The sequence below is a fragment of the Acomys minous genome, assembly GCF_964271855.1.
Source record: "Acomys minous genome assembly, chromosome: 15".
NCBI classification, from domain to species: Eukaryota; Metazoa; Chordata; class Mammalia; order Rodentia; family Muridae; genus Acomys; species Acomys minous.
In genome coordinates this window covers 2,226,997-2,238,423 of record NC_140497.1, presented here as the reverse complement: position 1 = coordinate 2,238,423, position 11,427 = coordinate 2,226,997, and the positions used below count along the sequence as shown (strand labels likewise).

At 39.6% G+C, this 11,427-nt stretch overlaps 1 long non-coding RNA gene across 1 annotated transcript in view; it reads right to left on the bottom strand.

Annotated features, from left to right (window-relative positions):
• Positions 1-867: 867 nt before the first annotated feature.
• LOC311584033 overlaps positions 868-11,427 on the bottom strand; it is an 83,563-nt gene continuing 73,003 nt past the window's right edge. Inside the window, exons 3-4 of the long non-coding RNA XR_014774760.1 lie at positions 1,717-2,128; positions 868-1,181 (exon numbers count right to left, since the gene is read on the bottom strand). This is a non-coding gene — a long non-coding RNA (uncharacterized lncRNA). The remainder of the gene's footprint in view (positions 1,182-1,716; positions 2,129-11,427) is intronic.

The window sequence follows — 11,427 nt, the reverse complement described above, 5'->3', positions numbered from 1 at the left end:
GTGCGGTAACCCAGACTCAGAAAGACACACATGGCAGGTGCTCACTTACACGTGGATATTAGCTATAAAGTAAAGGATAGCCATACTACAATCCACACACCCAAAGAAGCTAAGTAACGAGGAGGGCCCAAAGAAGGACACTCAAATATCACTCAGAAAGCAAAAAACAAAATAGACATCTGAAATAGACAGAGAGAGGGAACTGGGTGAGCGAGAGGGTGAGCAGGGGAACAGGGGGAATGAAGCGTATGAGCTCACAAAGACTGAGGCAGCAAGCACAGGGCCTTCCTGGGTTTTCACCAACTATTCTGTTATATAATTGCTATCTGCTTAGTATTTTTATGGGACTCCTGACTATGAGAGCAAGTATATCTCTGACTCTTCTTCCTGATCTTGGGACTCTTCTTCCTGTTGGGTTGCCATGTCCAACTTCTATGTGAAATTTTTTTATTTCATCTTATTATATATTTTTCTGTCATGCTTTAGTGTTATCTCTTAGAACCCTGGTCTATTTCAATAGAAAAAGATTTGATCGGGAAGAGAAAGGATGTGAGGAAAAAGTGGGAGAGGTAGAGGAAAGGAAAAATTATAATCAAGATATAGCACATGAGAAAAGAATGTATTTTTAAAATATCAGCAAATTTTATTGAGAGAAAACTGTGTACATCAAAACAGTGTCTTATTAAATGGAACCATTTTGTATTTTTTGTTGCTATTTTCAGCAGTCTAGGATCAGTCACACAAATGCCTTCTCTGATTGGGAAACGTCTCCAAACTTTTTCCCACAAGTGATTGCTCATGTTGACATACATCACCACAAGGGTGGTTCCAAACTTGTTCATTTGTCACTGAGACTGTCAACGGACTACAGGTGTGATTTCAGGATTTGCAAAATTAGAAACATTTAATCATACATTAGAGTCACTTCCTTTTGCTAATTGATGTTTTCCTGGTTTGTGAGTGCAGACAACAGGAGAAGCAGAAAGGATTGTTTATGGCTGAGCATTCTGTGCAGCATCAGAGTGGTAATGTGCAAAGCAGTCTGCCTTATCCCCCTAGAAGATGTGTGCTCTGACATAATGATTGACATACTGGTGAGGTTTTGTTTATGACTTTTTGCTTTCACAGAGATCTTCATTATCTCATGGTTGTTTTGTGTCTTTCAAATTTGTCTTCAGAACCTGTAAAAAAAAAAAAAAACAGGATAAATCAATTGCACAGACTGTGCTTAGATTCCTAAAATTGTTTTCTAATGTATTCAGAACACAGCACAACTCCATATGTCAGGGTGTTCAGGATCTATATCAGTGAGCATCAAGGAGGCACCAACAGTTCTCTTGGAAAGGTGAGGGGCGGAAAAACGTGGAGAGATGAGGTATCTGGAGTTTTGAATGAGGCATAAAATAGTTTATGCTTCCTATTGTTTCGTTTATTGTGCAGTTGGGTTACACTTTAAATTTCAGCCTCAGTGTTGTTGATTGCAGTTAGAAGAGGCTGGAGATGGGCGCAGCGGGATTGTAATGGTGTTACCATGATAATCTGTAAGTATGTGCAGGTGGAGCTTCTAATATATCTGGGCTCTGCCCTGGGATGTGGTAACAGTGATTGGATATATTCTTTGGAGAGGTGAAGATGAGAGAATTCAGAAGTCATGAATTTCTCTAATCATTTACCTATAGACTGAAACCCTGGGAGACTTTTCTGGGTAATACTGACCTAACTGCGTGAGCTTTGGAAGTAGTCGGAGACCGTAGATTTGTGCCTCTCTGAAAGTAGCAGCGACCCTTACGTAGTAGTTCAAACCCGGTCACTGCTGCTAGCTATATTCTCCTCGTCGTGAACAAAATGCCCAACAAGGGCAACTTAGGAAGGGGGAGGTTCATTTCCGGCTTGCAGATGGAGTGTGTCGTTCCTCAGGATGGGGAAGCCATGTCAGCAGGAACTTGAGGTAGCTGATTGCAGCTGCGGGTATCAGCAGAGAGTGATGACTGAATGCTGGGGTTCCACTTGTTCCCTTTCAGTCTGTACGCAGACCGCATGGAAGACTACAATTTAGGGTATGTTTTTTCTCACCTCAGTTGTCACAAACGGAGAAACTTCCTCACAAACATGCCCATGAGAAAAGATTCTATAGAAACATACAATTAAAAGAGTCTTTGCTTAACAAAAATAATAATGTACAATGCTCAACAAACCGTAATACTTGTTTCACAGTTATACTATTAACTTTACCATTTTATTACTTATCCATGCATGGAGGGAGGGACACACTCCTTGACTCAGAATTTGAGAGTCTGAGAAAGGTCAGATGAAGGCCAGCCTGAGCAACATGGTGAGACCATGTTTCAAAAAACAACAGAAAAAAACGTGAGTTTTTACTGGCTTCAGTTTATGCCAGCCCTGTGACAAAACGTCTGAAGTAAATCAGCTTTTAGGGAGGAAAGACTTATTTTGACTCAATTTAATGAGTTTCATTTCATGGTTACTTGGTCTTTTGCGTGGAACTGTGGTGACACAGCCATCACAATGGGACTGTATGCTACAGGTGATCTGATCATTTCATGGTGCCTGCGTTCCTAACATCCCCTTCACAGTAATTCCTGCATTATCCTAACTGTTTCCCAGCTGGGACCACTTTTAAAAACCTCCACCATCCATCCTCCAGTAATGTCACAAGCTGGAGACAGGTCCTGACGTACATGCTTTTGAGAGATGTTTAAAGCACTAACCATGGCTTATGACTTTCTGCAATACCCAGCTAACATAGCATTTGTTTGCCTCCCTGCATGTCCAGGTACAGAGAGAGTAAATCTATGTATATTGGTTCTCACAATTGATTTATCTTCAGTCAGCAGCTGTTGTATTTATTATTTTATTGGTTAATTCTATATTTAATAGAAAATTAAGAACAACAGAGGCCACATTTATAGACATATAAGTGTCCTGTGACATGAAGACCAAGTAAGTAACTACGGAGAGTGTTAAAGAGCCTGCAGTGCTGGGCTTTGGTAAAAGAGGACCCTATTACCATATCAGTTTCTAAAAAGTAAAATTATTTACTGGTTTTAAAAACTATGCTCCCCAGACATTATTTTTATGTTACTTAACTTATAAATAATGTACAAGTGTGCTGGTCACACACTTATCTTTATATCATTTTATCTTTCAAACTAGAATTACTGAATTCAAGAAAAGTTTCAAATTATTATAAAATTTTGTGTTGAGGAAGTCTGTCTATTTTGTGCACCTTTAATTAGTTCCTGTGTATGCCAGCAATATATTGAAACCCAAAATAATGGTTGAGGACCATATTTGTGGACAGTTTGGTTAAACTTGGTTTCCATGGCACACCTCTCTGTCCACTTTACATTTACCTATGAAATTTAACTTTCATATCAAGTAGAACTTGGGTTTATTGAAAGATGTTTTAATATAGATTTTAAGCAAGGTTGCTAGGAGTTAGAAAGAGGGGAGACAATTCAGAGACTCCACAGTACGTCGGTGTGGGAATCTCTGAGCGTCACCTTAACTTTCTGTTCAGACATGTAAACACTCTTTCCCTTATTTTGTTAATATGCTGTTGAACTCTTTTATTAACTTGCCCTTGACTTTTTTATTGAATTGTCCATTCATAATGTGAATATATAAATTGTATATCCATGAGCTGATTGGCTGGCTACTCCAGTTTTTCCTGAGTGTGCCTTTTAAGGCCAATACAGAGGCATCGTGACTGTGTGTCACCTAGAAGTGAACAACCCTGCTTAAGGAATTAGGTAGAGACTGTAGCATAGGGAGAGAGAAAAGGATGCAATGGAGGAAGAAAGCTTGAGTCTCATAGCAGACAATAATGATTTAGAGAACCAATAGGAAGCCCAAGTTTTGAAAAAAAAACGTGGAATTTAAATATTATAAACAGAAATAAAAATTTTGTTTAATATTTACAATGATTTTACCCTTGAGTCAAAAAATCTCTACTTGTTATTTCCACAGTCAGTGTTCTATTTCAACTGTTAACATCAGTATCACACATGCCGAATCCAAAAAGTACTGTTCTCCATTTATGATGGCGACTGATGCTTTATCCACAGGGCAGCGGGGACAGCATCCCAGCTAGTCATCTCTCTGCCATCCAGAATATTCCCCACCACTTACTACCTCCACTTACATCCTGCTTTGGCATTTCATTTAAAACTCTGATCATAGTTGCAGATATTTTAGGTCATAGACATGGCCTGAAAATTAACAATTGATATGGACATGTAATTCTCTTCCCTACTTCTGTACAGTTGGTATTGCTTAGAGCTTATTTGACACATTGAGTGCTACTATAAAATTTATGTGTCATTAATGAAGAAAATTGCTTCATAACTATTCAATCCTATCTGGATACTTGCTATATTTTACTCTGTCACTTTTGTTTTGGAACCTATAATTTTCTGTGAATCTTATAAAAGAATTTTAAAGGATTTTTAAAATATAAAATTAATACAGCAAGAAAAATTCTGGTAACCTAGCCAACTACCTAGTGGAGTTGAAGTCATACAGTTTGAAGGAGAACCTACACTGCTTTATTAGCTAGATTCCTAACTGCATCTAAAATGTTGTTCTTATATCAAGAGACAAGAGCAGGTCTCAAAATACCTCATAATGGAATTTTCCCTTTGTGACAGACAAGAGAGTTTGTATCTGGGCAATATTGATGATTACTTTTTGTGTCAGATAACATGAAAATTACCACCCTGAAACATTACTAATAGACAGTAGGCATGAGGCTTCAGTTGGGCACCAGCTTGGTTTCTCTGTGTTTAACGACATAAATAAGTTATGCCTTTATTGTCAGGTCACAGAGAATTACATAGCTTTGGCAAAATCTTGCAATGATAGAAGGCTTTGTAGGACCCTTTGGCTAGCAATGAAGTCATCAATTTAATGATACTTTTAGGGTATAGCATTAACTCTTCTATGTTGAGATAAAGTATTTTTTCTAATGAAAAATATTGAATACAATGTAATTGAGCATTTAAGGAGCCACACATTGTTCTTGATTTCATAGTAGCAAAAATAACTACCAAGCACAGGCTTGAGTATATAATAATTTTTTTAAAGTAAACTATTTCCCTAAAAGAAATATGTTCTACTGCATTTGGTGAAGAATAGCTTCCATTTGTTTTTTTAAAGCTTAATTTCAGCACCACTAAATCCCCTCAAACCTTACTACTGCATATTCCATCCCTGTATCCTAATACTGTTACCATTTAGAATCCTCTAGGCAGATCAAGCTCTTGTTTCCCTATTACTTTCAAATTCTGCCCCACAAGGTTAGCCAAAGTTCACTTGCCTTGTCAGTTAAGTTTCTAAATCAGATGAATTATGTTTTCTATAATTGAGCTTACCACAGTTAATTGCCTAATAGACTATGCCTACATGGACTAGAAAAAAAAGAATTAATTGCTTGGAAAAGAATGTGTTCTATGTTTCAACCATATCTATACAATTGCATTACAAAAACTCAAGAATAAAGATACTTTTATACTGTCCAAGGTCTATGTCCACAGCAGAATTAGGCTGGGATTAGACATGTGCCTAAAATTTTGTTCCATTCTATGGTATATAGGGGTATGAAAATAAGAAAAATGATTGATTAGTTGAACTTCTTTTTGAAGCTGAATTATTGTACTTTTTTTTTTATTTTGCTGCACAAGGAAATAATCATGGATCCTTATAAAAATTTAGATACATTTAAGACAGTGACATTTGGCTGTGTTGCCTTAGCAGGTACCTAATATCAGGATCCTAGAAATTTTCTAAATCTTTCCTGGGGGCATAAAATGCATGGAAAAAATAGTACTTACTGTAGCCATTTGGAAGAGGAGTATATGCATGCAGCTTGTGTCACTGAGCCATGATAGTCATGCTAATGTCTCCCAAATTTCATTTCTTAACATATAAATAGAGCCCTGAAGAGAAAGTCCAAAGAACTTTTGAGGCTATACTCTAATGTATTTGTTTCCATAATCGGAGCATTGAAAAGCAATATAGCAAACCTTAGAAAATTCATTTACTCAAGTCAGACTCAGAAAATCTTGAGCCTACAATATTCTAAAAGGAATGAGTCTCGTGGTATTTAAAGGCCATTTCCACTGCTGAATCACGTACGGTAATATTTTTGAAGGCCTACAGCTTTAAATGAGGTTGAATGCCCAGCATGCACATAATAGCTGGATATGGTGGTGTACATCTGTAGTGCAGTGACACTGAGGCAAGAGGATCCTTGCTGGCCAGACTACCTGAGATTCAAACCAAAGGTTCAATAAGAAAGATCTCATTTCAAAATTAAGGGAGAGATCCATAGAACAAGACCCTTCATGTCAACTTCTGGTCTTCATATACAGACACTACACTACATGCACACACAGTTACACTCTCTCAGTTATATACCCACATACACACCAATACCCAGCCTTTACTTGAATGCTGGGCATTCAACCTCAGATCTTCTTCCTTACTCAGGAACTAGTTTGCCCATTGAGCAACAGGCTCCAATTATATACCAATCTCTGTTATATAGCTTGATAATTTTACTTCTCCCCATTTTCTCAGTAGAATGATAACTCCATAGAGGAGAGAGGGGTGCAGATCCTTAAAGAGTGGAGAGTTCAACGTCCTCATGCTTTCACCATCTAGACCACTGGTGTTAGACTGCTGGACATTGCGCTCTGACACTGTCACCCACAATGCCGTGGGACACATGTAGCCAATGAGCTTCATACTAGAATCAATTGAACTAGACTTTCTTAAATATGGAATACACACACACACACACACACACACACACACACACACACACACACACGCCAAGAGCTCAGAAGAGTCCTTAACATACAACAACTGTTCAATAAATATTGATTGAATGATAGAAGTGAATATGGAAGCAGTTTGCTGAACTATTTTCTCTACAAAGATTAAGAAAAAAGAAAGAATAAGGAAAAATGATAATTTGAAGCATAAATCATCACTATATATAAAAATGAAGAACTTTTTTTTTTATCATTTTGTCCATGCTATTATTTCTGTTATACACAAAGGAGAAAATTATGTGCCTAGTGAAAGAGTGAATATTCTGAGCTCCTTGATATGACTCAAATGTCCCCTAATCCAGAGATTTGTTAGTTTGTACTTGTAGTGGAGCTGCACACAGCAGTACTCCTCTAATTTAGATGACATAGAGTCTATGTCATCTGGCTACAAACCTGGAGTTCATGTGCTACTTGTGTCCCCAGATAGTACAACACACTGCAGATGACAATGTCAAAATGCAATGTCCAACAGTCTAACACCCTTAGTATGGAGGGTGACAGCATGAGGACAGTAAACTCACCATTCTTTCTTTTTTAGCATCTCTCTGTGTCCCTTCATTTGTAAACTTCTGTGCTGGATTGTGGCTCCTGGAGTGTGTCTCACACACATGGATACACAAGGCCATTACACTTCTCTCTGGAGTGTGTCCCACACACATGGATACACAAGGCCATTACACTTCTCTCTGGAGTGTGTCCCACACACATGGATACACAAGGCCATTACACTTCTCCCTGGAGTGTGTCCCACACACATGGATACACAGGGCCATTGCACTTCTCCCTGGAGTGTGTCCCACACACATGGATACACAGGGCCATTGCACTTCTCCCTGGAGTGTGTCCCACACACATGGATACACAGGGCCATTGCACTTCTCCCTGGAGTGTGTCCCACACACATGGATACACAGGGCCATTGCACTTCTCCCTGGAGTGTGTCCCACACACATTGGTACACAAGGCCATTGCACTTCTCCATGGAGTGTGTCCCACACACATGGATACACAAGGCCATTGCACTTCTCCCTGGAGTGTGTCCCACACACATGGATATACAAGGTCATTTCACTTCTCCCTAGAGTGTGTCCCACACACATGGATACACAAGGCCATTACACTTCTCCATGGAGTGTGTCCCACACACATGGATACACAAGGCCATTACACTTCTCTCTGGAGTGTGTCCCACACACATGGATACACAGGGCCATTACACTTCTCCCTGGAGTGTGTCCCACACACATGGATACACAGGGCCATTGCACTTCTCCCTGGAGTGTGTCCCACACACATGGATACACAGGGCCATTGCACTTCTCCCTGGAGTGTGTCCCACACACATGGATACACAGGGCCATTGCACTTCTCCCTGGAGTGTGTCCCACACACATGGATACACAGGGCCATTGCACTTCTCCCTGGAGTGTGTCCCACACACATTGGTACACAAGGCCATTGCACTTCTCCATGGAGTGTGTCCCACACACATGGATACACAAGGCCATTGCACTTCTCCCTGGAGTGTGTCCCACACACATGGATATACAAGGTCATTTCACTTCTCCCTAGAGTGTGTCCCACACACATGGATACACAGGGCCATTGCACTTCTCCCTGGAGTGTGTTCCACACACATGGATACACAGGGCCATTGCACTTCTCCCTGGAGTGTGTCCCACACACATGGATACACAGGGCCATTGCACTTCTCCCTGGAGTGTGTCCCACACACATGGATACACAGGGCCATTGCACTTCTCCCTGGAGTGTGTCCCACACACATGGATACACAAGGCCATTGCACTTCTCCCTGGAGTGTGTCCCACACACATTGGTACACAAGGCCATTGCACTTCTCCCTGGAGTGTGTCCCACACATATGGATACACAAGGCCATTGCACTTCTCCCTGGAGTGTGTCCCACACACATGGATATACAAGGTCATTTCACTTCTCCCTAGAGTGTGTCCCACACACATGGATACACAGGGCCATTGCACTTCTCCCTGGAGTGTGTTCCACACACATGGATACACAGGGCCATTGCACTTCTCCCTGGAGTGTGTCCCACACACATGGATACACAAGGCCATTGCACTTCTCCCTGGAGTGTGTTCCACACACATGGATACACAGGGCCATTGCACTTCTCCCTGGAGTGTGTCCCACACACATGGATACACAGGGCCATTGCACTTCTCCCTGGAGTGTGTCCCACACACATGGATACACAAGGCCATTGCACTTCTCCCTGGAGTGTGTTCCACACACATCAGTACACGAGGCCATTGCACTTCCCTACTGCTTCTTGATGCCCTTCAGCATGACTCCCACGTGGTTCTGAGCCACCACAATTCTGTGAACGGCATCCCTCTCCCCCGCTGAAGCTTGGTGGGCTGCCTTTCGTTCTCTTTCCAGTCATGCTTTTCTTGCTTTGAAAACACTTGGTATTCAAGCCTTACTGAAGATTTAATTGTCACTTCAAGGATTCTGTGTTGATTTTTTTTTTAATAATTAAAGTGCATTTTATTGCAAAGGGCCATTCACATAGTATTTATTTTAAATCACATTTAAAATTGCAAAGAATTCTGCTATTCTCTCTCTCTCTCTCTCTCTCTCTCTCTCTCTCTCTCTCTCTCTCTCTCTTCTCTCTCTCTCTCTCCTCTCTCTCAATCTCTCTCATCTATCCACTTACCACAAACCAAAATACTGATAAACTGAATGGCTGAGTTGCATTAAAGAGACATAACCATCCAAGTTAGTACAACTACTCTTAAAGAGTTGGAATTAAATAGTATATTATCCATAAGTGTTATAGAAAGTGAGCACTTTCTGAGGTGATGTGCTGCCCTCTGGGCTTAAAGGGCAGCAACCCACCATATGCTCATGTACTTAAATTTCCTCTCAAGGGTTTTTATTCACTACCAGGATGAAGATGGACTGGGGAGATTCCCCAAACAGAAAAAAAAAAAAAAAAGCAAGAAAGTACTGGAAGAAGAGCAAGGCTGGTTTAGTAAAAAAAAAAAAAAAAAAAAAAAAATTGGTGTATACAGACAATATTTTATTGTGTGACAAAGCATATTTGTGTGGCTGTAACCTATGAATACATGTGACAGATCCAGAAAGGCACAACAGACTCTGCAAGGCCAGTAGGAGTATTTAAAACTCACTTTGGAGACTCTTACAAAAAAGTGTGGCTGCTAAATGATCCTAGAATCACTCAAGGCAGTTGTGTAATCAGACAGAAAGTGCAACGTGGAATCTTCCTGCCATTCCTGTAATGGGGGAAGATGGCGTCAGAGAAAGAGACAAGCCAGAGTATTCTTTACCAAGTCAAACGTTCATGGTTCAGGTTTTCATTGGTAATCCAAATATTTTAAGCACCTTATTTTATTTTAAAGTATTCATGAAACTTATTTTAGAATATTAACTTATTTTCCTCATTCTTGTTTGCTCATCTGTGCCATTTCCCATACTCTGTTGCCAGTTTTTCAATGTGAAGGTGTTTGTTTCTTCATTATCTGTTTAACATCTGTTGCCTTCATTTGAAGCTAATTTGGATAAGAAAGATATACATCTGGTATTTATTTTTATTAATATATACATACTCTTTGATGACTAGTATAAAGCAAGATAGCTCAGGATCTGTGAATTCAATATACTAGCCCCTCCAAATACCATGTTATTCATGTGAACTATATCTCTTCAGGTTTCATTCTGGGCCACGTGGTTCAGTGGGAAAACATACTTGTCTCAGGTTCTGGCCACACCTCCAAATGAATATTCGTATAAAGTTATTCTCAGTGTTGACATTAATTTACTAACCAAACAGAACATACCTAATGAAGTTACTTTATAATGGCTTACTTTATTCAGTCAATGTTCTTGCACATATCCCCTTCACATAGAACACTTTTAAAGTCTTCATGGTTATCTTTGTACATATTTTATGCAGATTACTTTTATATTTATGGAAGGGGATCACTTCTTCCCCCAGGTGGCTGTAAAATTGCAATTTCACTTTGACATGATACAAATTGGTTTAGAGAAAACAAATTATTCTAAAGTCTTTAGAAGCTGAAAGTTGTAGTTGGAGCATAGTAACAACATAAATAAATCTGGAAGATGGTGGGTTTTGTCTCGTCCTGGATCATGCCTCTGAATTTAGTTTACTGATTTTTTATCCAGGAATGATTTGGGGCTCGTGTAAAGGAATGGGAACCAAGGACCTCCATAAAAACGTGAGTAAGTTTACAATCTCTTGAAATGTATATTTATGCAGACCATGAAATACAAATATTTTGTTCAAGGAAAAATGTTGTCTTTCAAATGCTGTTCTGAACATTGATCGAAAATAAAAGGTTTTAAGAAGGGAGTAAATATTCTTATTTACTTCTGTTCCTGGCTGCTCCACAAACAGGGAGTGTGAGAGCATGGAAGAAAATCCTGAGATTTGGATCATGATCAACAATAGCAAAACTATATTAAAAGTTTAGGTGAATACATAGAACTCACAATCCAACAGTTAAATGAACTTTAATCGACAAATACCCTGCTACTAGCCTGC